Source organism: Melospiza melodia, chromosome 8, assembly GCF_035770615.1.
Source record: "Melospiza melodia melodia isolate bMelMel2 chromosome 8, bMelMel2.pri, whole genome shotgun sequence".
NCBI lineage: Eukaryota > Metazoa > Chordata > Aves > Passeriformes > Passerellidae > Melospiza > Melospiza melodia.
The window spans coordinates 3,615,719-3,641,410 of NC_086201.1; the positions used below are offsets into that span (position 1 = coordinate 3,615,719).

At 40.3% G+C, this 25,692-nt stretch overlaps 1 protein-coding gene across 14 annotated transcripts in view; it reads left to right on the forward strand.

The window, feature by feature from the left end:
* The first annotated feature begins 652 nt into the window (after nt 1–652).
* The window catches only part of GTDC1 (glycosyltransferase like domain containing 1), a 180,236-nt gene continuing 155,196 nt past the window's right edge, over nt 653–25,692 (forward strand). For 12 of the 14 annotated variants that reach the window (XR_010028526.1, XM_063161562.1, XM_063161570.1 and 9 more), the window contains exons 1-3: nt 653–751; nt 9,955–10,072; nt 22,530–22,718. The gene's annotated coding sequence lies outside the window, so the exon portion shown is untranslated. Of the gene's footprint in view, nt 752–9,954; nt 10,073–22,529; nt 22,719–23,470; nt 23,517–23,751; nt 23,885–25,692 lie in introns of all 14 variants that reach the window. The other 2 variants (XM_063161560.1, XM_063161559.1) reach the window with 2 other exon arrangements.

Sequence of the window (25,692 nt, forward strand, 5' to 3'; positions counted from 1 at the left end):
TCAAAGAAAACAGGTTTATATTAGATATTAGGAAAAAATTCTTTATTGGGAAGGTGGTGAGGCACTGGAATGAGTTGCCCAGGGAAGTTGTGTCTGCCCCATCCCTAGAAGTGTTCAAGGCCAGGCTGGATGGTTCTTGGAGCAACCTGTCTAGTAGCAGCAACCTGTCTAGTTCCTGGCCACAGCAGCAGGTTGGAACAAGGAAGTCTTTAAGGTCCCTTCCAACCCAAACCATTTTAGCAATCTATGATGATTCTAAGATAACACCTGCTCAGCCTCTCCCAGGAGCTGCAACACCTGAGAAGGCTTGAATTACCGAAAGCACACACACCTCCTACTCACATCTAGCTGGCACCAGCCCTGATTGTCACTCTTTTCAGCGGCTTCTCCCAGAAAACCATCTTCTTTCTAATTGTTTCTATTTAGCCCACCTGGTGCAGAACTCCTTGTTATTTATTCCTCCCACCCCTCCCCGCTCCCAAAACTCTTGCTGAGGGGCTCGGCGCTTTCCTCGCGCGGTCTGTTTCCCTTTCCGTCGCTTCTCCCCGGGCTCCTGCCGCCCGTGCCCCGCTCCGGCAGCCGGGCTCTCCCGGCGGGGCCCGTCCCGCTGTCCCCGCGGGCAGGGAGGGTCCCCGGGCGGCGGGGCGGAAGGGGGGGCCGGCGCTGAGCTGAGGGAGGGGCCGGGACGCCGGCGCGTCGGTGCCGACGGTCTCCAGGAGGGAGTGAGGAGGAGGAGGAGGAAGAGGAGGAGGTGAGCGCCCTCGGGGTGGGGTGAGAGCGGGGCCGCCCGCGCCAGCCGGCAGGGAGGGAAGGGGTCAGCGGGGCGGGCGCTCGGCCGCAGGACCGGCGGCGGGGAGAGGACTCCGGGCGAGCCCCGCCGCGCTGGGCGGGGGGAACCGAGGGGAGCGGAGCAGCCGGCTCCGCCCGCCGCGGCTCCCGGCACCTGCGGCCGCGCCGTGCCCTGAGCGCCGCGGGCGGGCAGCGGCCGCTCCCCGGAGCCGCGGGGCCGCCTCCCGCCGCTCTAACATGGCTGCCGGCGGGGCCCGGAGCGCGGGCAGCGGCCGCGGCTGCCCCGGCCCCTTCCCGGGGCGGGCGGGCCCTCGGCAGCGCGGCCTGGCCCGGCCTGGGCCCGCGCCGCAGCCACCGCCGGGCCCGGGCGGTCGCGGTGCCCGTGGGGAGGCTGCTCCGTACAGACATTCTGATTCTTTTGCCCTTTTGTTTTGGCACGCAAGGTGTGCAGGGAGGGCAGGGGCTGCTTTTTGTTAGCAGTTAAAGGGAGCGGCAGAATCTGAATCTGCTTTGGTTCTAAGTAGCAAAATTAAAATGTTTATACGTATGAGCAGTTCTGCTGGTGAAGCTATCCGGAGAAATTGCACCCTTAGCTTTGGCATTCCATCAAGCTTTTAAGAAGGAGGAAAACAGAGACATTAAAAACACTACTTGTACGAAACATGTGGATTTTAGGAAATCGGCTTTATTATTATAAGCTAAGTATGCCCTGGAACAGAGCACTTTGCAGCAGAGGAGCTGCTTAAATATACTTTGTAAACACATCCCAACTTTAGGAAAGTGCGTCTGGGATGAATGGGACTTGGCAGGGCTGCACAAATCTTTTAACACATGACTGGAGTAGCAGACTGGAGGAGAGAACCCTTTAAAGGTGCAAAAGGATGTACTGTGTTTTTTTAAAGGAATATGGGAAATAGTTTGAGGCTTAATTTATGGTTCAGAGTTGAGCCCAATAGTCAGGTAAAGTCAAATAGCAGATTTCAGTGTGGGTTATAACAATGGCTTGGCATAATTCAATAGAACTATTTTATTGGGTTCTGTTAACCTGGTTAACCTTAAATTCAAACCATGACAGGGTTTTTATGTAAAGAGCCTCTATACGAAGCACAATATTGAATTTTAATTGAGGCTTTCAAGGCTTCATATCAAGTGTATTCTTGCCTTGTCTTTTTTCCCTTTTCTTAAAAGTCTAGATGTGCTAAAGTCAGTTTAAATACTGTGAGTCCAGGTTGCATAAAGGGGAGATAGGATTTAAAATCAGTCCTGTTTTTTTTGAGTTTGTGTATATATATAAGAAAGTGAAGGTTGTTCTCAGTATAGTGTAAACACCTTGCTGTTTACAGTTGTAGCAATGCACGAGTCTGTTTTGTAATTGACTTGTTTACAAACTTTCTGGTCAATTTCCCCCTTTAATGAATGATAGTGGTGGTGGAACCCACCACAAAAACTCAGCTCAGCTCACGGTGCTGGTGCTTTACAAACAGATCACAGAACTCCTCCCTCAGCTTGATGCAATGCAGTTTGATTTCTGGTACAACTGAATTTGAGTCTCTTGGGATGTGCCATGAGTTAAACTCCTGTTAATTAACCCTTGTGAATTCCTGCATTAGCATCAATACCACCTGCAACAGGTGCTGTTGCAAAAGCGGTGCCCACAGCTTGCAAAGTGCCTGTGTTACAGCTGAAACCTGTCGCTTTTGCTGCTAAGTCACTCAGACTCCAGTGTAAAAATTATACAACTTCCTTAATGTTGTTTTAAAACCAGAGATATAGACATATTTTAAAGACCTGGCTGGCTGGAGGCCCATTTTAGAGTGGCCGGTAAAAGCAATAAACTATCCTCAAACATTTCTGCTCAATAAAATTTGAGAATATGAAAACAAAAAAGTTCCTGGTTTAGCTTTTTATAAATGTTTTCTGCACTCTGTGACTGCAAAGTGCTTTGAGCCCATAGCTCAGAGCCACATGCCTTGAGCATTTTAGGCCTCTGTCCCAATTTACAGCGTTGAGTTTGTTGCTTTCTGTTTTGATCAAAGCAGCGAAGTTTTGTGGTCTCTGACCAATGTCCTGCACTGGTGGAAGTGTCTAAGCAGATGATTTTATCATCAGCACATGTTTAGTGTACTTTCCTTCATTCAGGGCTCCTGGAATCAGCTCCTTGTGCAAAACCTGAGTGGTTGTTGGAAGCTGTGATAACACCAAGCACTTCCTGACATAGAGAGGGCAAGTAGTTCTGGCACCATTTGCTGTATTTCAGTTGTTACTGTCTGTAAGCTGGAGTATAACTACAGAAAAGAATGTAAATATCTGTGCATCTCGTTGTTTGGCTTCACAAGACCAAAATGTCTTTATCCCAAACAATCCCATATAGTCCAGCCTGGGAGAGCCGTGGGGGTAAGGCATTTCACCTGCAGCTGTTGAGCAAATACTTAATGTGGAATACTGTCCTGGATTAGCTGTTCCAATTGTTTTGTGCATAGACTTGACATGCTACCTGGTTAAATAAAAGTGGTAACTGCTGTTTCTGTAAAAGTTGGGTTCACAAATGTAACATATACAGTCCCATATGAACAGAATTTTGTTCTGTTTTAGGGAAGTAAACTGAAAATTTCTAGTGGTTTGAGAGTTATTCTTGGTTATAGTAGTGGTAAGTGTTCAAGGCTTGGCTGGATAGGGCTTGGAGCAGCCTGGTCTAGCAGATGATGTCCCTGCCCATGGCAAGGAGTTGGAATAAAATGATCTTTAATTTTCCTTCCAGCCTGAACTGTTTAATGATTCTATTTTATGATGCTGGTATGAAGAACTGCATCTTAAAGTTGATTGTTCCACTGCTTGAGACATGAGCTGTTGTGCAGTGGGAGTAGTAACAAAACCAAAGCAAATGGCTTGCTGATTTGAACACAGTGAGTCTCTCATTGTTTGGAATTCGTTGTGTAATGTACTATTATTTTTAATTTAAAAAAATGGCAAAAGTGTAGAGCAAACTCTAAATATAAACTCAAGCCTGTTAGGAACTCATGCAGCAGGCATTTCAGAAAAGAAAAAAAGCTGGCTACCAATTTTTTTTACCCCATTTGTATGTGAGAAATGTTCTCTACCAAGTTTGTAAAGCAGGAGAATCACTTTAATCTTTGGTGGCAGAATTGCTAACTAGGGGCTGTGGAGAGCCAGCCTTGGGCTGCCCCCAGCCATCCATAAGTGGAGCAGTTATCGGTGGGGAAGCGAGACCCGAGTGCTGCAAGGACACAGAACCTGGTGTGAATTTCACTTCTCCGTGGATTTATATCAATGGATGTCTTAAACGTGCACCTTAGCTGGCCATATTGCTGCATGTCAGATGTGAAAGTAAAAATAAATGTGTGAAGCGCCAGGCAGAGTAGGAAATGTAAATCTGAAAACCATGTCTCCGTTCCATTATCCTAAATCCTGGACCCCATCTATAGGAATTCATGGCAGCATATATATGTTTTATTTTTGATCAGCAGTGTTTCCTGTAGGCAAGAAATCAAAGATCTTTTCGTGTTATAAATGACAATAAGTAGGGAAGCCAGTATTTCAAATTGCTGGTATTTTGGGTATGAGTAGCTCTTTGATGTCCAAATGAGAACTGGAGGAATGTCTAAAATTAACAGTGAAGTATGTAACGCTAATGATGAAATGCAGAAGTTGGAGGAAGACAGGCAAGGCCAGGCACTAAGAGTGGTTTGTATGTTTTCCCCTGATTAATTATTTTTTTAGGGTCAAAGCAAAGAACACAAACAGTTGTGATACATAAATCCCAAAGTAAGTAGATCTTGGATAAGCAACTTGGATTTAAATATTTGTGTATATAAGTTTGCATATAATCAAATGTTCGAAATGTATTACATATGTAATTTGCTGAATTGCTGTGAAAAAATGTTAGGGTGACCCAAAAAAGGGGAATTTAATTAATTTTGCATCTGAAAACATCTGTACGTATTGTGGCTCTACAGCAGTGTACCATTGTGGCTTCACTTTTCCAAGATTATTTTTGGGCCGCCAGTGCCTGTTTGTGCAGCAGGTTGTCTGTGTTACTGATGCTCGTGGTACAAGTATGGAACTGCCCTAAATACCATGGTAATATTTTCTTCTTGGAGGTGCAACAATATTTCTTAAGAAGGTCACTTTGGCTGTGCCTCTGGCAACTGAAAACGTGTGGTGGTCATGGTCTTGATGGATAAAACACCATCCAGAGTGCAAGATTTCTTTCACAGTCGTTTTTAGAAGCTGTCATTGAGATAAAACCACACCCTTTGAGTTCACACCTAAGTAATTGGGTGCAGATTTAATATGATGCAGTGCTTTATTCCTTGTTGGGATGGGATCCATGTCCCATGTTGGGCGTGACTCACCCTGGCAGGATTCAGCAGTCGAGTGTGTTGGAATGAAGGCTGGAGACCTTGCTGTTGCCATGCCCTATTTTCCTCAAGAACTGAGAACCTTGGTTAATCCTCCTAAAGCTTAATAAAATACACATATTAGAAACAGACCTGTTGTAAAGCCATTGTATGGAAGAACTTGCAGAATACTACAAACCTTTGTGTGTACATGCTAAAGGAAATAGTTGGGAATGCTTAAAACTCAGGATGGATGATTAGCCAGAGCAGTGGTGGTGTGCTTAGCTCCATTTCTAGACCACCTCTTAGAGAAATATCCCACTTTTTCCTCTTCTTTCCAATCAGTTTTGGGGTAGGGAAAAAAAGCTAACCTCAGAGTTGTGTGTTAATAACCTTATTGTGGAATATGTGACTAAATAAATCTTGATTTTGTTTTATTGGCGTTTATTTACCAGGTGACACCTTTGTAAGTAAAATAGAAATAAAGTCCCTGTTGCATTATGAAAATAAAGTGTTTTTATAAGTATCTTGCCTAGTGTATATAATTGAACAAGTGGTTTCTCAGAAGCACTGTAATTCCCATCATTTTAGAACAAAAATCTTAATTGAAGTACATTTCATTCCTCATTTCATCTGAATTGTATTTCCTATGTATCTTTCTGCTTTAATATTTACTTTACATACAGATATGCCCAAAACCAAAAATTCAACAAGTAGTTGAACATATTGCATCTTTTATATTCTGGTTCTTTTCAAGGTTTACACAAGGAATATGCTGTGAGATTATTTTGCTTTATAAGAAATCCATCAAGATCCTGTGAAATTCTGTTTCATGATTTCCCAGTTGAAAGTTTCCCCTGGCTGACTGCAGTTTTAATACAGCAAATTTCTGAGTGCAACTTTTTGTTTGGTCTGAGTAAAGTTCTCCAAATAAACAATAACATCAGCTTGTTGACTTTACAGAATAATTTCTTGTCCTGATCTTGCTTTAAGAAAACTTTAATGAAAAATATGCTCTTGTTGTTGTTAAGTCAGTTTTCTTCTTGTTGTGATTTAAATGTAAAGGCAAGATTTATGGAAATGACTGCAGGGTGGTGCTGGCCTAATTAGTCATTATTTCAGGCAAGGCATAAAAAATTGGTTGTTCTTGTGCCTAAAACTAATAGTATATTTTGTATTTAATCTGTAGGTCTTTTGTAAAACAAATGGTTGTGCTAAAAACTGCAAAGTACACACATTTAAAGTTTGTATGCTATTATTTTGCATGCTGTTTTGGCATGTGACTTAAATTTTTCATTGATAGTTAAATTTACTATTATGTATATTTGAAATATATATATATCCCTTAAAAGCCAGGAATAATAGCAGCTGAGCTGGAATTTGCAGCAGAAATTTTGGAATTGAGTATGGCTTTTCTACTAGTGTCTATTCAAGGATTAAACACAAAGCACTGCAGTGCTTTATAAGAGTACTAATACCTATTACAAGGTTTTTTTGCGAGGAGTTTTAGGATTATCCGTGTGATATGTCCACCCTTGGGCTGAGGGGTGTCTTTCAGGGCTTTCTTTTTGTGGGCCTTGTTGAGATGAATTCCCAGTAATTGGTATTTCACCCAGAAGCGACCCAGGTGACTTAGGAATTCTAGCACCTTCAGCATGTGGAATGTCTGTCCTAATCAGGCTTAAGAGAGGGGGGCATTAGCCCAGCAATGATTGAAACCTGCCTTCCAAAGGAAAATATTCAGCAGGGCATGTGACACCAATGCTGCTCTGGGCCTTTGCCCTCTCCTTGTCCAGCCACTGCTCTTGCACATCCTCGGTGGCAAGGGGATGATGTGGCTGAAGCACAGAGCTGCTCTCCTCCTCTCTGTGAATGCATTTTGTGATTAAACTTTTAAAAGTCACAGCCTCCAACACGCCACCGCAGTTTCATGGTAGTTGTGACATTATTTTACTATTCACGCTGTGAATTTCATTCTATAGTAAAATGAATATTATATTGGCCTTTTAAGTTGGTTGTCAGTGGAGAATAAGGAAGCTACACTTAGAGCATCTGTATGCAATCTTGGCGACAAGTAGGACCCTCTGGAAAGCTGTTACTGTTGGGGCAGAACTAATCATTCCATGTGAAATTATATAAGGAGAATTAGCTCTGACTCTACCTCATTTCCTTTCATACCGCTGTGAAAATAAGCTTAGGAACGTCAAACCTTCCCTCTTTATTTCTCTAAGTACTTTGTTAAATACTTCTTTTTACTAAGACTTATTTATTGGAAGTGCTAGAAAAGAAAATATAACTGTCTGTATTTCTAGGTACTAATGAGTTGTGCATCCTTTCCCAGCTTGGCAGTTGTGATTTCCTTCCCAGGACTGGATTCCTGGGATCAGTTGCCATTGCCTTCTCTATGCTTTGACTTTATTTCCCTGGCGGATCATTCTGAGTACTCCACATTTAAGGTAGCATGCTTCATGTGAGAGAAAATTGTCAATCACAGCCTGCCTGGGCTGTTTAGAAAAGAGAGATATCAAAAGCCTGCTTGGAGCTCTAAGGAGCAGTCAGGTCACCTGCTGAGTTGCCTGGCAGGAACCTAAACTTGTGCAGCCTTTAAGTTTAGGAAAGAAAATGGGGATCTTGGGAGGTCATTGCTGAGGCCCTGTGCTGATGTGTGAGTGTGTAGTTCAGTGTCAGGCCAGAGAGAGATGTTCAGTGGAGATTTGTGTAACCCCTCCATAACCTGATCCTGTGTTTAACTATCCCTAGAGGTAGCATATTTCCTCTAATACTATTCTCTTTTTTTCCTAACCTGTTAAGCTTTTTTTCTTTTTCTGCAGTGGATATTGCAGTAGTGGGGAATGATTCTTGTAGCTGCTGTTAACCTATTTTGAAGCTGGTCTCATCTTTCTTTACCTTTTTTTTTTTTTTTTGTATTCCCTATTTAACTCTCCCAGATTGTTTAGGTTTTCTTTTGAGCTTGTTTCATACATCTGTATTGAAACCTGAGTGTAATGTACAACCTTAGGATCAGTGATGAACAGGATAAATCTCTTTCATATGGTGCTCCTATCATTATTATAAATGGGAATTATTTTTCAGTTTTGGTGTTCAGCATTAAAATCCCAGTTTCAGTTTTGGTGTTAATCCCTTAGTCCCACTTTTCTCAGTTCTAACTCTGTTTCTCAGAATGCTTGCAGCATTTCCCAGTAACTACCAAATTTTGCAACTATATTGTCCATCAAGTAATAAGTAAAAACGTTAAATAATCCTGCACTGAAATGCAGGTTTATTTATAAAATGCCAAGAGGAAGCTTATTATAGTGAGAGTCCTGCAACCTGTACTCTGTTGCAGACGCAGCCTTTGGAGCTGGAACACAGAAGGGTTGTGTTGTGCTCTGATTCCCTCATTGTCTTTGAGTCATTGTGGATCTTGGTTCTTTCTGTCTGTGTCTTTCATTGAGCAGTCTGAAATGGGACAAATCAAATCTGACATCTTGGAGCTATAGGTGTTTAGAGAGGGGATTTTTAATAAGTTGAAAAAAATCATGAGGAATGTTTACATGGATCTGCACCCATGGGTGACTCAGTTTCTCTGAGTGGTGTGTGAAAATCATCTTTAATTATACGTCTGTGTCTGACCCACAGATGTTCATTCTTCATGACTGCTAGATGAACATGTAAAAATACCCCATAAAACTTTGATCAATCAGATCTCAAGATTTGAAGTGTTGTTTTGTGAAAGATGTAGACAGGGGAGAAGGGGAAGAAATCCTTCTGCTTCAAAACCTTTTCTTCCTTGCTACTTGCTTGGAATATAATCTGCAGATGTTTTTCTTTTATGTTGTTATTTTACTTCACCTGATGTGATCAGAAACACTCTTTTATCCTCTGCCCTGGCATTTCCAAAACCAAAGCAACTGAGAGATGCTAACAGAGTTGGGAAGGCACAAGGACTGTGGCTTAGAGTTAAGGCAGATGTGATTGCAACATCTGTGCCCGGGAAAGCTGCAGTCTGATCTGCCTTCTGTCTTCAGGATTTCTGGGATTCCAGGAGCAGAAGTGGTGCAGATAAGACATGTCCTCTGAGGCTTTGAAAGGCTTCTGCTCAGATTGTAAAGCTCTTCCTTATTAGGCCCACAGGAAACACATCTCCTCTAGCGCAGCCAAATTGGTATCATTGTTAAATACTTCTCCTCGGGCTCTCCAGTGGGAACTCTGCTCCGTGGTGGGGTTATTTGGGATGAAGAGCCTCTGTGGCTGCCTCTGTGTATTGACTAGCTGAGTACATTACTGGCATGTAACTGTGTGTGGTAATTTCTGACTTGGAAGCTGTGATGAGATTCAAAGAACCCTCCAAGGTTTGTGGAGGGTTTTCCACCTTTTTCCCTAAATTGGACTCTGTAGGCCTAAAATTTGGGACTTGTAACTTGAAATCTCCACCAGAACACAATCGAGTAACTATGAAGAAAAACCCCAAAGCCTTGGCATCAGACAAATGAAAATTCATTTTCTTTAATGACTCTCCCCTTTGCCAACTGTATTCTTGGAAAATGGGTCTTTGCGTTTGGTTTGTTTTCAGTGCAACAATTGTGTTGGTTTCTGGGCGGCATAAAATTGTGCATATTCCTCTCTGGGTTGTGAAGGAAGCCCTGCCCTTTCCCTCATCTCAGAGCAGCCATCATGGGGCTTCTTCCTGACCTTGGGACTGGTCTCATACTGGGGCTCCCCACCTGCTGTGCTTCTCCTCTGTTGCTGTGTCCTGCTCTGAAGGCTGTGCCAGGTGAGATGTGCTTGCTGTTCTTTCTCCTTTCAGGTGAGCTCCTCTGGCCTGGTGTGCAGCTGCTGGGAAGAGAGAAGCTGGAGGCCTTCCCCTGTTCCATCTGTGCCTTTGAAAGGACCTCACTGAGTAGAGTGCGTGACAGGCAAAGCAGGTATGATCTGTGGGAGTTCAACAGCAAACACTTCAGAAAAGCAAAGATTCACTGTCCTAAGTTCACCAATCTGTCCTGCAAGAGAAACAGTAAGACATTGAAAAAGTAACTAGATGAAACATTAAGACAATGTCCATATGACCAAAGCAGGTAGTTTGCATGATTTCTTTCATGCATAATTTTTATATTTTTGTCATCATAATAATGCATGACAAATGAATATGCTTTTCTCTGTGATGTTTAAAATTTGATTACCTGAATATTGATTAATTATTGATTAATGTTCGGTGCTTAGAAATATTTGAAGAGTTTTGTACTCACTGGGTTGTACATAGAGTAATTTTGGGAGTTGAACAGTATATTTCGCTGCAGACAATCCTAAAATAAGTTCTTAATAGTCTGGACGTATTAATATTAATTTTTAGAGTTTACATTGTTAGATGTTAGTTATTAAATTCTGTTCAAGATGTAAACTCTCTTCTGTTTTGTAGCATTAATTATGCAAGTTTGAAATTCTCAGTTTCATTTTAAGGTAGGGCTTTTTATTTGTAATGTAGCTGTTGAAATAAATTACCAGTATGAGAAAACATTCTCCTAATAAACGAGGGATGCCTGGAGTTGGCTGCTAACTGAGACAATTTAATTCATCCATCATCAGGGATGATGTTTCTTAGCAACACAAAGTATTTTCACCCGGGGCGCTTTCACAAACTTTCACATTTTTCTTCAAATACAGCCTTGGTAGTGTTTTATATGACCTGAAGTTCGTCCATCTGTCCTGAAGCTCCCAATACTTTGCCATTCTCTCCAGTGATCAAATGATCCGATATATGGGGGGTTTTTTCAGCTTAATAATACACAAGTTGACTAGAGAATCATTTTGTGTGTCAGATTTTCCAAAGGGTTCTGGGAAATTATTTGTTGCTCTGTATAGCAAAGCTACAAGTTATTGAAAATGTGTTACAGTTTCATAATAAAACAGATCGGAAAATTATTGGCTGGAGAGCCAACTAAATGCTTTCTGATAGCCATAGCCTCAAGGGGGATACTTGGATCATTTGTAATAAAGGGATATCTTTGATATCTTTTGGTGAATTGACTAGTATTCTGTTTAAATCATTATTTATGGAAAAAACTGGCTTGGTAGGCAGTGTTACATTATCAAATTGTTTGGGTGTAAGAATTGCCTTAATGCATCGCCAGAGTTTTCCATGTTTATTCTTTTTGTGTGCTGCATAAAATCAGAAGAAGCTGTTGATCCATTAAGACTACCTTTGCTTCTTTCTTTCCATTTTTACAACATGTGTGGGGATGATTTGATCAGTGTAATTACCACCTGGGGAGACTTGGCTTGCTCAAGAAACCCCTTCAGGTATGTAACAGGTGTTGTTCAGTATGGAGAGCACACATCTTCCAAGTGCAATGTGTTATTTTGCTTTGAGAAATAATATGTCTTGATTTTTTGGTAAACTGCTCAGCAAACTTCTGTTATGTGAAGAAGTGACTAAGCCTTTGCTTCTGTCTTTTTCTCCTGCTTTGAGAGGAAAAGTTTTAGTGATTCTTCTTTGTCAGCAGTGCAGAGTGACAAGTGCTTGTTAAATGTTGTGATGAGGTAATTGTTATGCAGCCTATTTCACAAAGAAGGTGTACAGAAACCCTTTTAAATTGTGGGAAAAGGAGTTCCAGAAACACTGGTTGGATTCTTCCTCGTAGGTAGAAAAATGCTGTGTTGTAGCTCATGTCATCTTTAATTTGCTGAGTTTTCATGTAAGCACACGAATTCTTTGTACACATGTGCAAAAAATTGATTGTATGTCCATTTAATTGTATGTCCAAGCTGGGACATCTTGTTTGAGGTGATCTTATTGCAGTGTAGGTGTTTCATGCCCTGGTGTTACTGTCCAGCATCTTGCAAGGTCTCTGGGTGCTCCCTGAAGTCCTTTGAAGAATCACCTAAGTTGGAAGCTTTTTGTGTTATCCCACAGAAAATGGTATCTGATAAAAAGGGGGTAGAAAATCTTTTGTTAGCCAAGCCTTTAAGTCTCAAGTCTTTGAAAACAGCAGCAGTTGTTTGTCTCTGGTGCTGTCTTTACCTGTAAGTTAGAACTGTGGCACCTTGCAGAAAGATTAGGGTTCTTTTTGCTCCTGCAAGGCTTTGGTGCTTGTTGTGACAGACTGTCTACATTTTGACCTCTGCTTTACCATCCTGGGATCATTTGGGAAGCTCCAGAATCAGTTGTAGGCTCTCCTTGCCCTTTTAGGTTGTGTTAAAACAAATTCCTGGTAGTCATGGTGGCTCCTGGAGGCACCTGCAGAGTCTGATGTCAGGGATGTTTCCTGCAGGCTGGTGTGTGCCCTGCAATAAATAATGTAGTCATGTTGTGGACCTGTATTTGCATCTTGGTGCAGTCAGTCAAGGCTGGGAATTCATCTTTCAGAAAGTCAAATTTAGAAGACTAGGTATTGAAATTGTTCCATAATTGAGAGTTCATTTTTCCAACTGTAAACCCAGAGTCTCAATTTACAAAACTAGCAAGGGCTGCCACAGGCAGGTAGGCACCCCCTGTTTTGTATGAAACCAAGCCTCCCAAATACTCTCCAGAAATTAAGAACAGTTTTATTTTGAATAAGGGTTTGTTTGGGGTAGGGAAATAAAGATTTTCATGGGATTCACAAGCAAAGTACAGCTGTCTGCTGTGAAGTACTGGAAGCAGTGCTGGTGATGTCAGTTTAGGGTGGAGGAGAAAGGGCTTCCAATAATTCTAATTTCCTTTTCCTTGGGAACATTTTTTATGTAGCAGAATGTTTACTCAGGATAGGTAAATGGTAGCAAAATGTCACTTGAGTGCTGTGCTAAAGGCAAATTAATTACTAAATTTTCCTTTTAAACCATGGCCTCTCTTGCCTTAGTGAAGCAGACACTGGGGTCCTTCTCTTATCCATATTCTTTCTTATTCCACATTCTTTCTCTTATCCTTATTCTTTTTTATGGATTTTCTATGTGTTCTATGCAGTTTCCTATGGTTAGCTGTAAGGACATGAAGAATTGATGAAAATTGTCTTTTTGAAGGTAGTGAAAGGTCTAGAGTCAGTCTGATAAATAGAGAGGGATAACTTGTAACGATAAACACACACTAGTGTCAAAACTGTTGTAAATTTTCAAAAACTACTTTTCATCCTCATCCAACCATGACTCAAATAAAGAACATTGCCTTTATGGCCTGCAGCACAATACAAGTTGTACTTTGTTAGCTTTCAGTTAAAGCAATGAACATATTACTTGAATTTTAGGAAAGAGGATTTGAAAACATACTATATTTAGGGTTTAGTCTTGAAGTTATAAGAATAACTAGTGGTTCTTGCTGTTGTTGCATCTTTCAGTGTTCATGTGCAAAGAATGACTTGATCAGAGTTGTCACTGGGAACATTTAGTTTTTCATGCAAAGTATTTTTGGGCAGCTTTTATTTGGAAGAATATAGAATGGAATATAAAAGAATAAGCCTAAGAAATTATCATTTATGTTAAAAGGTCACAAATTATAATTGTTTGGGTGCTGTTTCTGCAATTAGTCTCTGAAAAAAGGTGAGTGCAAATCAGGCTAAAGCACTTCACAAGGTGGGTGTTTGACCTTGGAATTCTTACCATTTAATGCAGTGTCTTTTCAGATACTTGAGAATTCTATCATTTTATTCTAATTGGAGTTTGGACACTTTTAGGAATGAGTAGTCAGTTGTTCTGTTACATGTTGTGTTTGCATGTAACTCACGTAATGTGAGAGTTTGCATGAAAGCAGGTGTGGTTTCATTCAGCCTCTTTACTCAACACAAAACTATTGTGTTGTCAATAAAAATCATAATTTCTCTGTTTTTGAGCTTTGTTTGCAGCCAAGGAGTAGTACATGAAAGAGTTGGGGCGTTTTAGAATCATAAAATGGTTTGGAAGGGACCTTAAAAGCCATATATATATAAAGTATAGAACATCCTGAAATAGGTGCAATCAAATCCCAGTTAAACAAAAAGTGAGCATCATCATAGTTGTGTATCCAGTGTTAATGATCTGTATTTCATATGAAAGACTGACCTTTTTGGGACCTTTTCTTCTGAAGTAAAGAACAGTCTGATCTGTTTCTCCCACAGTTGTTAGGGCAGTTGGAAATTTGGTTATCTTATTTTTTCAGCATAACTATCACAGGGAATGAGAGGGCCAATTGCTGAGATTGCAGAGGACTGTGCAGCCCCAGGCATCTTCCTCTATGTGTGAAGACTGATTCTGGTTAATGCAAACAAATAAAAATGAACTGCCTAAGTTCAGACCAAACACTGACTTAGATCAGGAAAAATATGATTCTTCCCAGTGACTTAAAATGGATGCATGAGGCTTATATGTGATAGTTTGTATAAATCAAGGCAAATGGGCATGAGATTACACATTCATCATTGTGATTATCACTTGAATTGCTTAGCATTGTAACCTGGTAAGCATTGGCCAGTGTTGTATTTAACTGTAAAGAAAGTATTAGAAAATTGTTGTCTGAAATTGCTTTAATTGAATATGGTGGTCTAAAGCTCCACAACTTGGAGTTCGAGGCAGAGAGAGAAATGGTCAAGAGCCTGCACAATTCTACATGTGGGATTTTTAACGTTTGGTGGTTTCATTAGTTAGGTATAAAGCAAGCATTTTACTGCACTAATAATCTATTCAAGATGCTATTTTTAGGCCAATATAAAGCTATTTAAAATATCCTATATTAAATATGTAAATGCTTTCCTGTGGCCAAATGAATTTCGTCCACACAATTGTGTAACTTTAGCTTAAGCCACTTTTCAGCTTCCAGCCTCTTAATTGTTCTTTAATCTACAGAGTGCAAAGAATTAAATATGTCCAGTCTTATTAAACTTTTGGTTCATTTAGTTATGATCAGGGAGATGGTTTACAGTTAGGGTTTTGAGATGTGGACCATTTTTATTTTTGTAGACCAGCTCTCTTCCCTTTGCCTGTTCACTCCTGAGTGGGTGAAAAGGTGCAGGAGTATGTGGAGAAAATGTCTGGATGGGTACGATACAAGTGGACAGTCCTGCATCATCCTGTGCCTGGCTGGGCAGTGATTCTGCTGGAATTATGACCTTAAAGTGGTCCCTGTTGTGAGAGGAGCTGCAGATGTTTAAATGTTTCAGGGTCACAAGTGAAGTTTCTCACCTGAGACTGATGTTGGGACACACAGTTAAATATATCTTATTTCATTTTTATATTCTTCATGCATAACTAGATCTAGGAAGGCCTGGTAAATGTGGAATTAGTGTTTATTTCCTTTTGTGTTAAATTAGACCTGTCACCAGATTTGTTCCTGTATTCTTACGCATTTTGCACAGCTATTCCTGCTGCTTGTCATCTTTAGCTCTCCCTGTTTTTGCATTACTGTGGGCTCTGGTGGCACTTGATTTAACACAGTAAAAAACTCTATCAGAACTTCTTAGTGTTGATTGTCTCTAATAACTTAGAATATATATATTTTTTGCATGTGACTGTGATTTTTGAGGGGAGAGAAATCCATATATTTTCATTGTTAGTGGAAATTGCAGATGGGAGCTTCAAAGAGGAAGACCGAGGGGCATCCTCTGTAGGTTGTCCACAGTGTATTTGGTCAAGAAAAGAAACAGATTAAGGAATGTGACTTGTGGTTCTTGATGCAGAAAAAAAGCTTCTCTATGCCTAATACATTGGAAAACATTTGTTCAAGAGCAAGTCTCCCCCGTGCAAAATTTGCCCCTGTAGTATTATTAAGATCAGTACCCATGTAGGTTCTCATCCAAACTCAATGTGGTGCCTGAGGTCAGCTTCGACTTGTAAATGCAACTTTAGGGAGTGTTTTGTCTGGTCCTGTTAAAAAGCATCTCTGGAAGTTGTTTGTTTAGAAACTTTTTTACTCCTGTTCTTCCTGGGCTTGTCTTCAGTTCCTGCTTAAAAAATAGCAGCTGTAAATGAAACATTGTGTCCTGCTTCGAAAGGTTTGTGGAAATAATCCTTAAGTGTATACATACCCTGACTGACTGCTTTTTGATGTTAATTTAAAGGTGAAAGTTTTCAGTTCTGGATGCTTAGTAGACTTTTCTGTGTGGAAAAAAATGTGAGTTTTTTGAAAATGACCGTTGTAAATTGATGAGTACTGCAGTCTGTGATCCAGGGAGGAATTATCAAAATGCTATTTCATAAAAATCAAATAAACTGTGACTGATCAAGTGGGCAAGTTCACATGTCCCTGTAGTTCTCTGAACATCCTGGCTTGACTCATTACTACCAGAGAGGTGTCTGCACTTCATCATGTGTTGGCATGTTCCCTGAGACTCAGCATTCCTCTTCTGTATTATTCCTTGATAGTTCTTTCATTAATCCTTCAAAAGTGCTGGACTGCTTAATGGAGTCAGAATAAAAATAATGCATTTTCAGAAAGTCTTCCAGTGTGTTCTGTTTGCTTTCTGCAGCTCACTTAAGTGTTAATCAATTAAGTGATTCTGATTCTAGTCACTCCCCAGGTTAGATCTCGGCGATACAGGGATGGATAAATGTACTCTGTAAATTAGGTGTGAAACGGTTGGGGAAATGCACAAGCTGGTGCTCTGCAGAGCCAAGGCAGGTCTGGCTGGGCTTTATTTTAGCTCTTGTGTGGGCAGGCTGGCAAGGCTGGTGCTGAGCTGGAGAGAAGTGGATGTCCTGGGAAGAAATTGCTCCTGTAGGAAAATGCTCAGGTGTTCATTTTCTACCTGTTCTTTTCTATGAATTTATTTCTTGAGTTCTGTCACCTGGGCAGTTTTGTTCTGCTCTTCTGTTTTTTTTTTTTACACTTCTAAAATTCTTAGTTGGGTGTCCCAGACCATCAGGTGCCACAGTTTTGCTTATCAACAGGACCAGACTATTTTAATAAAAAATTGTTTCCAGCTCTCTTTAAGGATTCTGCCTAATGAATAAAGATTAGTTTATGATATGATATAGACATATAGACAATGATATAGACATACAGGCAATGGAAATAAAGCTTGTGTTTCTTAGGCATCATATTATAATATACCTGTAACAAAGCTAATTTTGAAATAATAGGCAGAATTATAACTCAGAGTGACTCACTCTTCCCTGGAAATTAATATCTGCTGAAGATGCCCAGTATAATCTCTGATTGAACTGGTCTGGTTATAATTAATTGATTCTTGATAGAAATCCATTTATGTGCTGTGTGAACAATGGAGAAAGATCAGAAGTGAAGGTGCAGCTGCCTCCTCTTTCCTGGTAAAGAATCTTCCAGTCTTGAAAACCCAGCCATGGCAGATGCCAGGGTTGGAGACCTGAGCCTGCTGTAGTCTCCATTTATGATACTTCTCCAAAATTCTTTTGCCTTCTCTGAAATAATTTCACTGAATATATCTTATCCCTAGCATTCACATATTCAGCAACCTGCAAGTTCTGCTCAAGCTGTGAGTTTTAGAGGGTGTCTAATGTTCTGTTTAAAGGTGAGGATCCTGTTATATTTTTTCTTTAAATTTTATGAGCATTTTATATAATGATGTTCCTGTCATGCTTTTGGCCATGAATCAGCACAGCATTTCTGTGCAGGCTTTAATTGAAGCGTGGAGTTGTCTTGCTGTGCAAATGTTGAAGTCAGTGAGACTATTAATTAAAATTAAGTATCTGCATAAGTGCTTTTGCTAAAAATAAGTTGCTTCATAACAGCTTTGGGCCATATTTGGGAAGGAGGGGGTTGTTTTTTTCAAACTTTGGGAATAGGTATATATTTCTCTCTGAACTGCATGATGATAAAATGTAGCAGCAATACCAGAGGGCAGAATGTTGATGGAAGAAGTGTGAGCTTTCTGCCTTGTCAGATGTCACCTAAGCTGCTATTTATTGATTTTTTAAAGAGAATAAAACTGTTATGGTTTTTGTATTGCACAGAGACTGGTGGAAAACTTGAGAAGTTACTGCTGAAGCTGGCACTGTAGTGGAAGCACACAAGTGACAGGAATCAATCAGTTCTTTATCTTCCTTTCTGAGTGCCTGGTTACAGCTCTGTTTTCCTTCCATCACTTATTTAAAGTTGGAGCCTCTCAGAGTGAGACTCCTCAGGTACTCGTGCTGTGTGTCATTTGTTTTCTAGCTGTGTTTGAAGCCATTAAAAATATTACCAGGGACTACTGAGCTGTGGCTTTTCCCATATGTATTAGACAATTTACAATACAGATTTACTGTACAATTTACCTTATAAAATGATCTGATTTATTAATTCTCACGGTACCTTGGCAAAATAGCATCCTTTTGTCTCTTCAGTCTGGCTCTTTACCAGACTCACTTTATCATGCCAGCCTGTTACCTTTTTTCTGATTTCTTTCAAAAATAGACTCCTTACAGGCTCCAGCACTCCTCACCTGCAGCAAACCAATAAATTAATAGTGGAGGGAAGAGATCATTTGGAACATGGATAAGAGGAATGTGCACCAAGCTGCCTGTGCTGTCAGGTTTCTCATTGCACCTCCCTGTCTCTTCCAACACTGATCTCGATATCTCTGCCCTGCCTTTTTGCAGGGATGTGTGATGTGCATAGATCAGTGGCCACAGAGCTAAGCAGGAGGAGATGAGGGTCCCTGTTTCACATGCTGCCAGCCAGGATGAAGCCTGGTTTGCCTGAGGTCACGCAGAGATCTGGTGCAGGACTGGAGCACAGGTGTTTCCTGACCACAGGCTGATTCTTCTGAGGTGCTTCAGCACGTTGTGTGTTGGTATCTCCAAGCGGCTGGTTTCTCACTGCTGCCATTCTTAGTCTCTATCATTTGGTCCATGATTGGTAGCAGAAGCTGAGAATCCCTTTTGTGTGTGAACACAGTAATTCTTGCTGAACATCATGTGGTTGTTCCTAAAAGTGGGACTCTAGGTTCCTATTTAAAGTAATTTATTAATGTTGTTGATGCAGTTGCATTTGCTCAGTGTCACTGCCAAAATTTCTGTAAAGCACTGTCACATGAGCACAAAGCAAAATTTACATTGTTTGGGGAAAAATACCAATGTTGCCATCTTTACTATGAGCACGTCAGTTGCTCTTTATTGCTTTTTAAATTTGATTTTGTTGTTGTGTGGCGAGCTTTTCAATAAACATAGTGGTTTCATTTATATAACACTAGAATTATTGTTAATGCCCAGGTTCATACTGCGAATTACGTATGTAATATTGTGTCCAGTGGGATCCTGTATCACAGAATTTGCATAGTTATGGTGCTGGTGACATCGTATCTCATACAGAGAACCCAGGGACCTGATACAATATCAGTAAAACTGTCTCCTAGGTATGATTCAAACAGTTTTATTAGCAACATATGGGGTATGAAGGAGCCACAGAGGGTAGTTTTGAGTGTAAGGGTGCTGGCCTATCTTTTTCAGCCTGTAATTATATCAGTCCTCTTCTATGGCATTATTTGTTGCTGCTCTGGGATTGCAGAAAAAATAACTACTAATATGATGACACAAAGGATCAGAATAAATTATAATTGTTGACTTTACAAGAAATTCATTGGCAAAAAGGCTTACTGTCCAAAGCTCAGATGTCATTTCTGGTGCAGCTTCAGAGCTAAGCCACTGCATTAAATAATATAGTTCTGAAAGTGTTAGGGTTTTCTGGCAACCTTATCCTGCTGTATTGGATGCTTTTGTGATCTGACAGATACAAGGAAGAAACTTTTTGGCTGCATTTTGGTTTTTAATCTTAAGCTAAAGGAGTGCATTTTGTTTAATTGATAGTGGGATATTGAACTCTTGTTCCCCAAATGGAACATATTCTAATTAATCATCTTGAAATAAAGAGTTCATAATTTAAATTATGACATTAAAAACTTGCGAAAATATAATTAGAAAATTACAGTAGTGCTCTGTTTAGTTGTACTTCTTAAAGTCATGAAATATAAAAAAATATCTTCTACATGTTGTAAAAATGATAAAAGTTTTGGGGTTTAATGTTTCTGCCAGCTGGCTGAAGAGCCACAGTGTGTATGCAGCTATTAACGAAAAATAGTATTTGACTACTTCTCAGACAATGTTTTAAAATCTGTGTGTTTTAAAACACTGGGCTGGGCAACTTCTCTGCACAAGAGCCTGGGTAGGGAGTTGGGTCTGTTATTTGGGCTTTAGTCAGAGTTACTTCTGAACATTTTTATTTCTCATTGAGGTTTAGCGTGGAACAAACAGTCTGGGACCTCTGTGCTGCTTCACTGATGTGGAAGCATCTTTTCATCTACTTGTTTCCATTTCCAACACAACTGTGTTGATCTTACTGTGATTGCAATAATATAGTAAGTACAGAAATTTACCTGAAAGGGATCCTTAGAATTGTTCATCCCTTGTTTTCAGGTAGGATGAAATTTTTTGGATCGTTCCTGACTTAATTATACATTAAACATGCTAGTTAAAAAAAAAAAATCTAATTTATAACTTAATTGCTAAACTACTTTTAAGGTTCAAGCTCTCTGCTGGAACTTCGTTTTTTTGTGAGCTTGTCTGACTTCCAGAAACTTTTGAAGATAATTACAGGTGATTGAGGAGCTATTTTAACTTGTTCCCATAGTATCCAAGTCCTCAGACTTTGCCAGTTTGTATTTGTTTTGAAGAAATATCCTCTCATCCTGTATCTGCTTTATCTCTTTGGGTGCTTCGACTGGAAGCTCTCACAAACTTGCTGCTGTTGAGAATCTCAAGTTCTTCTGTGAAAACTGAAGTAAAATCGTAATAAGCCTTGTAATTTTGAGAAATAAGTAGAAACATGTAGTGAGACTTGTGATTGAGAAGTGGACAGATGTCAGCTTGTAGGTGCATAAACATCACAATCTTCTGATCTTTAGTGCAGTTGTCCCCTGGCTCCAGCACCACCAGCTACAGGGTGAAATGGTCATTTCCAGTGTGCCTCAAAGTCAGCTTGCTCTTTAGACATCATTAAGCATAAACTTGTACTTGTTTTAATGCAATTTTTTTTTGCCTTTTTAATGCCATTTTGCCTTTTTTTCATAATTTTTTCTCCTTTCCCATATCATTTGTTGTTTGGAGTAGAAAGTTCACACCCACTTTGCTAAAGATGGTAAAGGAGTGATTTCTGAAAGTGACTATTAAATAAAAAAAGTTATATAAACATATCTGGACATCACATCATAGGGACTTCAGAGCTGTCTCAGGAGCCTCTAGAGCCACTCATGTTAATTGTTGCATATCTTGTAAATGTGTTTATTTGAAAGTACTGGAAGCCTTCCAAGAAATTTCTGTATTTAAAAGGGCAAAAAGGATGTCACAGTGGATTTAGTCCAGGACAAAATAAAGTAAAGGTTAACTTGGACTTCCATCAGTGAAAGCTTTAAAGCTAAAAATAAAAATAAATGCTGGTCACTATGGCTTTGTGATAGAAGGATTTGTGAGACAAAGCTGATTTTTTTTTTATAGGATTGTGTGTCTGGCCTTTATTGCTGTATTTAACTAATTTCTTTTGAAGCATTTTTGCAATGTAATATTTTGATATAAAAACTGAGGTTGTATGTAGCTGAGACAGAAAATATTAAAAATGTCCTGTTGCTTAAAGTGTAACTTTTAATGAGATAAGAAAGGCCTACACCTTGTGGTTCCCCAATGTGTTCATGGCCCACTTAATCAGCAATTCTATTGTGATATAATTTTTGCTGCTTTATTTTTCAGATGGTGCAAAGAATGCTGGAGAAATATATCTGCAGTTAGTCACATAGTTTAGTCATCAAAATACAGGAACGCTGTAGTTGGGCCAGAAAACCAGGGTGGGAAACCCCACTGTGAGAATACAGGGGTGACACGAGGGGAGGCAGAGAGAGCTGGGACAGTTCAGCCTTGAGATGAGTGGGCTCAAGGGCACAAACTGAAATAGAGGAAATTCTATTTGCAATGAGAGTTTTTTCTGTGAGTGGCCAAGCACTGGAACAAGTTGCCCTCAGAAGCTCCATCTATGGAGATAATCAGAACTGGAGGTGGTCCTGGGGACCCTCCTGTTGTCTGGTTTGAGCAGAGGGTTTGGACTGGTCACTCTCTGGAGGTCCATGCTTGTAGGATCTCCTGTTTGCCTGTATCTCATATGTGGTCTGTCTCCACAGACATTATTAGACTAGGGAAGGTATTTGGATAAAAATTAGTGTGGTGCAGTATTTGGATGGATCTTCTTCACAAAATCACTGAATGGTTTGTGTTGGAGGAGACCTTAAAGGTCATCCAATTCCAACCCCCTGCCATGGGTAGGGACACCTTTCATTAGACCAGGTTGCTCCAAGACCCATCCAGGGCTAGTCCTGGGCACTTCCAGGGATGGGGAGACTGCAACCCATTTGGGCAGTGTTTAGCCTCTTCTTAGCCTAAGCAGTTGGAAAGTTAGACCAGATGAGCTCAAATTCTCTTTTCTTTTCTCCCCCCAACTCTATTTAGATTGAAGAATGCTACTACACTTAGGAAAATCACACTTTGAAATCTGTCCATTGGACTGAAGCAGATAGGATGGGTTGGAAGAAACACTGCTCAACACTGAGATCCACAGCCAAGATTCCCAGACTGCTTTGGTGAAGAGCTCTGAAGCAGCACCACCTGGTATTTTACTGCTGCCAGTTATGAATGCAGGTAATAATGCTTCTGATAAACATGATGTGTTTGTTAGAGGAAAAGGGGAGAGAATTCCCTGTGTGAGAGGCTTGATGGGTTTGATATTCTTGATGTTACTATATGTCTGCTAATGATTCTTTTACTCTGCTTGCCCTGAAATGATGGCATGGTTCACATTGTACTTCCAGTACATGGTAACTCAGACAAGGTTACAGGTTTTGGGAATCAAAGGAATCTTTATTTCAACACACAATTAGCAACATGTTTGATTTCTCTTTTTCTCCTTTTCAATCAAAGCCTGGATTCATGTGGTTGCAGCAGAGAGGGGAGATGTTGAGATCATGAATGAAGTATGTCTGCTAACAATTAGGCTGCACCTGTACTTCAAGTAGACTGGCTTCATGTGGTTGTAAAAGAGTGACAGACTTAAGTGACAGCTGGGACCTACAGCAAAATAGAAAGGGGTGACCAAAAATATTTGGCCATTCAGATATATATTTATTTACCACTCTGCTGCCTCCCCCCAAAAAATCGACATATGTTCAAACTAATGGTAGTCAGCGGTGAAATGAGATCGTATTTTATAGTTTTGGTGGGGAAAATTAGTTTCCCTCACACTGAGAATTAAAAAATTTGGTTGTATCTTCAAGTTATTATTTTAACTTGTGTGCCTCTAAAACTGCCCTAAGCCTGGGCTGTTTAAGGAAACAAGCTGGTGTGACATAGGGTGTGTCAGTGCCGTTCCTTCTCTTCTCCCCTTTCTTTTCCAGTAACTTCTGAATTCATCAGGCAACCTGTACTGAATTTACCAGAAGAGTAGGTGCTACAGGAAATAACAGACTTTCAGCTACTCACATGAAATCTGTGCCAAGGACTCTATATTTTTAAGCTGTGAATTCATTTATGATTAATGCTTTAATTATTTGTTTGTGTCCTAATTTCTGCCACGTTTCAAATTTAATTAAGTTTGAGATCTAGGAGTAAGCAACAAACTCCAGGCCCTTCCTTCTTTCTCAAATTGCTTACAACCACCACGGTGCTTTCTCACCAGGGGCTTTTGCCAGAGCTGTGATGCCTCTGAGGCTGTTTCTTGCACAGAAGTGTTGAATTGCCCAGAGATGAAAGTCACCTAACCATAAAGGAGTGTTGTGTTCTGCTGTGTGTCAGAAGGTGGAAGGGGACAGGTAGGACACCCATGTTCTGAGCTGGGGATGGACAGCCTCGTGTGGGGAGAGCAGTGTCTTTGTCTCCCAAATGAGAGAACATGATGTGATGAGAAAAAAAGAAATGCAGTTCGCACAAATATTGCATGGTGCTCTTTTTTTACCATAAGTTCTAAAAATTGTATGTTTTGAATTCCTCCTAATGTTCAGCCTATGATTTGCATTATATAGGATAAGGTGTATATATAGGATATAGCTATGGTTTGCATTATATAGGATAAGGTTTTCAAAACTTTGAGTCTTTGTTTGAATAATTTGAATGGCAGTTAAGTCATTCAGGTGTCCAAGTTTCATTTTAATGCCATGGAATTCTCACCTTCTCCTTTGAAAATGGAGCTGAAAGTTACTTGGGTGCTTTTTCTAGAATACTTTAATTATGCACAGTTTCATCTGGTGTGAAGCACAGGCACTGAAATACCCTGAGCACAGGCAAAGCAATCACAAATTGAGGACAAATGGGTGTTTATTGGGGTGAGTGGAGGTCAGATGGACATCACCAGTGCTGCCCTTGGAGGTGACCAACTTCCAGTGTCTCATTGTTCCAGGTGTATCCTGGATAGGTGAACACAACCTGTCCATCTGTGACTCATTTCACACTTCAGTGTGCAGCTAAGTGACTCCATAAATGTTACTGATTTCCCCATGCAGGCTTTGGCACCCAAGTGGTATTGTTAAGTGTAAAAAAAGGGGATTGGTGTCAGCCTACCTAATTTTTCAAAATTATTGGAGGCTTACAAATGATAAAGCTTAATTCAACACCAGGAAAGGAAGAGATTTTTCCCTCTGAAGGTGGAGAGCCCAAAGCACAGGGTGCCCAAAGAAGCTGTGGCTGCCCCTGGATCCCTGGAGGTGTCCAAGACCAGGTTGGATGGAGCTTGGAGCACCCTGGGACAGTGGAAGGCGTCCCCTCATTGTGGCAGGGGATTGGAACAAGCTGTTCTTGAAGGTCCAATTGAAATAATTCTCATATTCTGCAGTTTTCTACTGCTCTGTAGATTGTTGCTGCTAGAAGCTTTATTTTTTCTGAATTATGAAAACGCAGCACTTTAAAATCTCAGGAATAAATCTTAGAGCAAAGCACAATACCCTGAGTTCAGTGAGGAAGGAGCACAGACACTTGAATTGTGTGGTTACTGATGTGAATGTACCTCAGAGACTAAAACTAGAGCCCTTTCTCACGCTTTCCCCGTGCAGAAGAAATGGCAAGTGCAGACCTTGAACTGGTACATGGTATGTACTCATATCTGTTTGTACATAGGCTGATAGGTTTTTTTTCTGACAACTTTAATTTGAATATTATCTACTGGAAATGTCGCAGGATTCTGGTAAACAGGTAATAATTATTTCTAGGTGATTTCCAGTGTGTCAGTCATTAACTCACTGTTTCAGCTCACTTGGTGACACTATCTTTGTTTTTTTTTTTTTTTTTTGTTAGTGAGACAATGCTGGTGTAGTTACTCGATGTTTAGTGGGAAACAAAACAGCTGGATGGTTGCTAACTGAAACCTGCCAGTTCAACTGGGCCAACATGCTTGATAGGATTCTGGTGTAGTCAGAATGCATCTTGCAGAAGCAAATCTTAAAATGCCAATTTTGTATCTTTTATTGTTGGAGTTTCTTTTTTTTTTTTTTGTTTGTTTTTTTTTTTTTTTTTTTAGTTTTTCATAAATATAGTCTTAGAGCAGAGCAATTCTAAGCATGTCTTATGGGCACACTTACAAATAATTTCAATATATTGCTTAGGATGAGCTCAAAGATATAGAAATTTG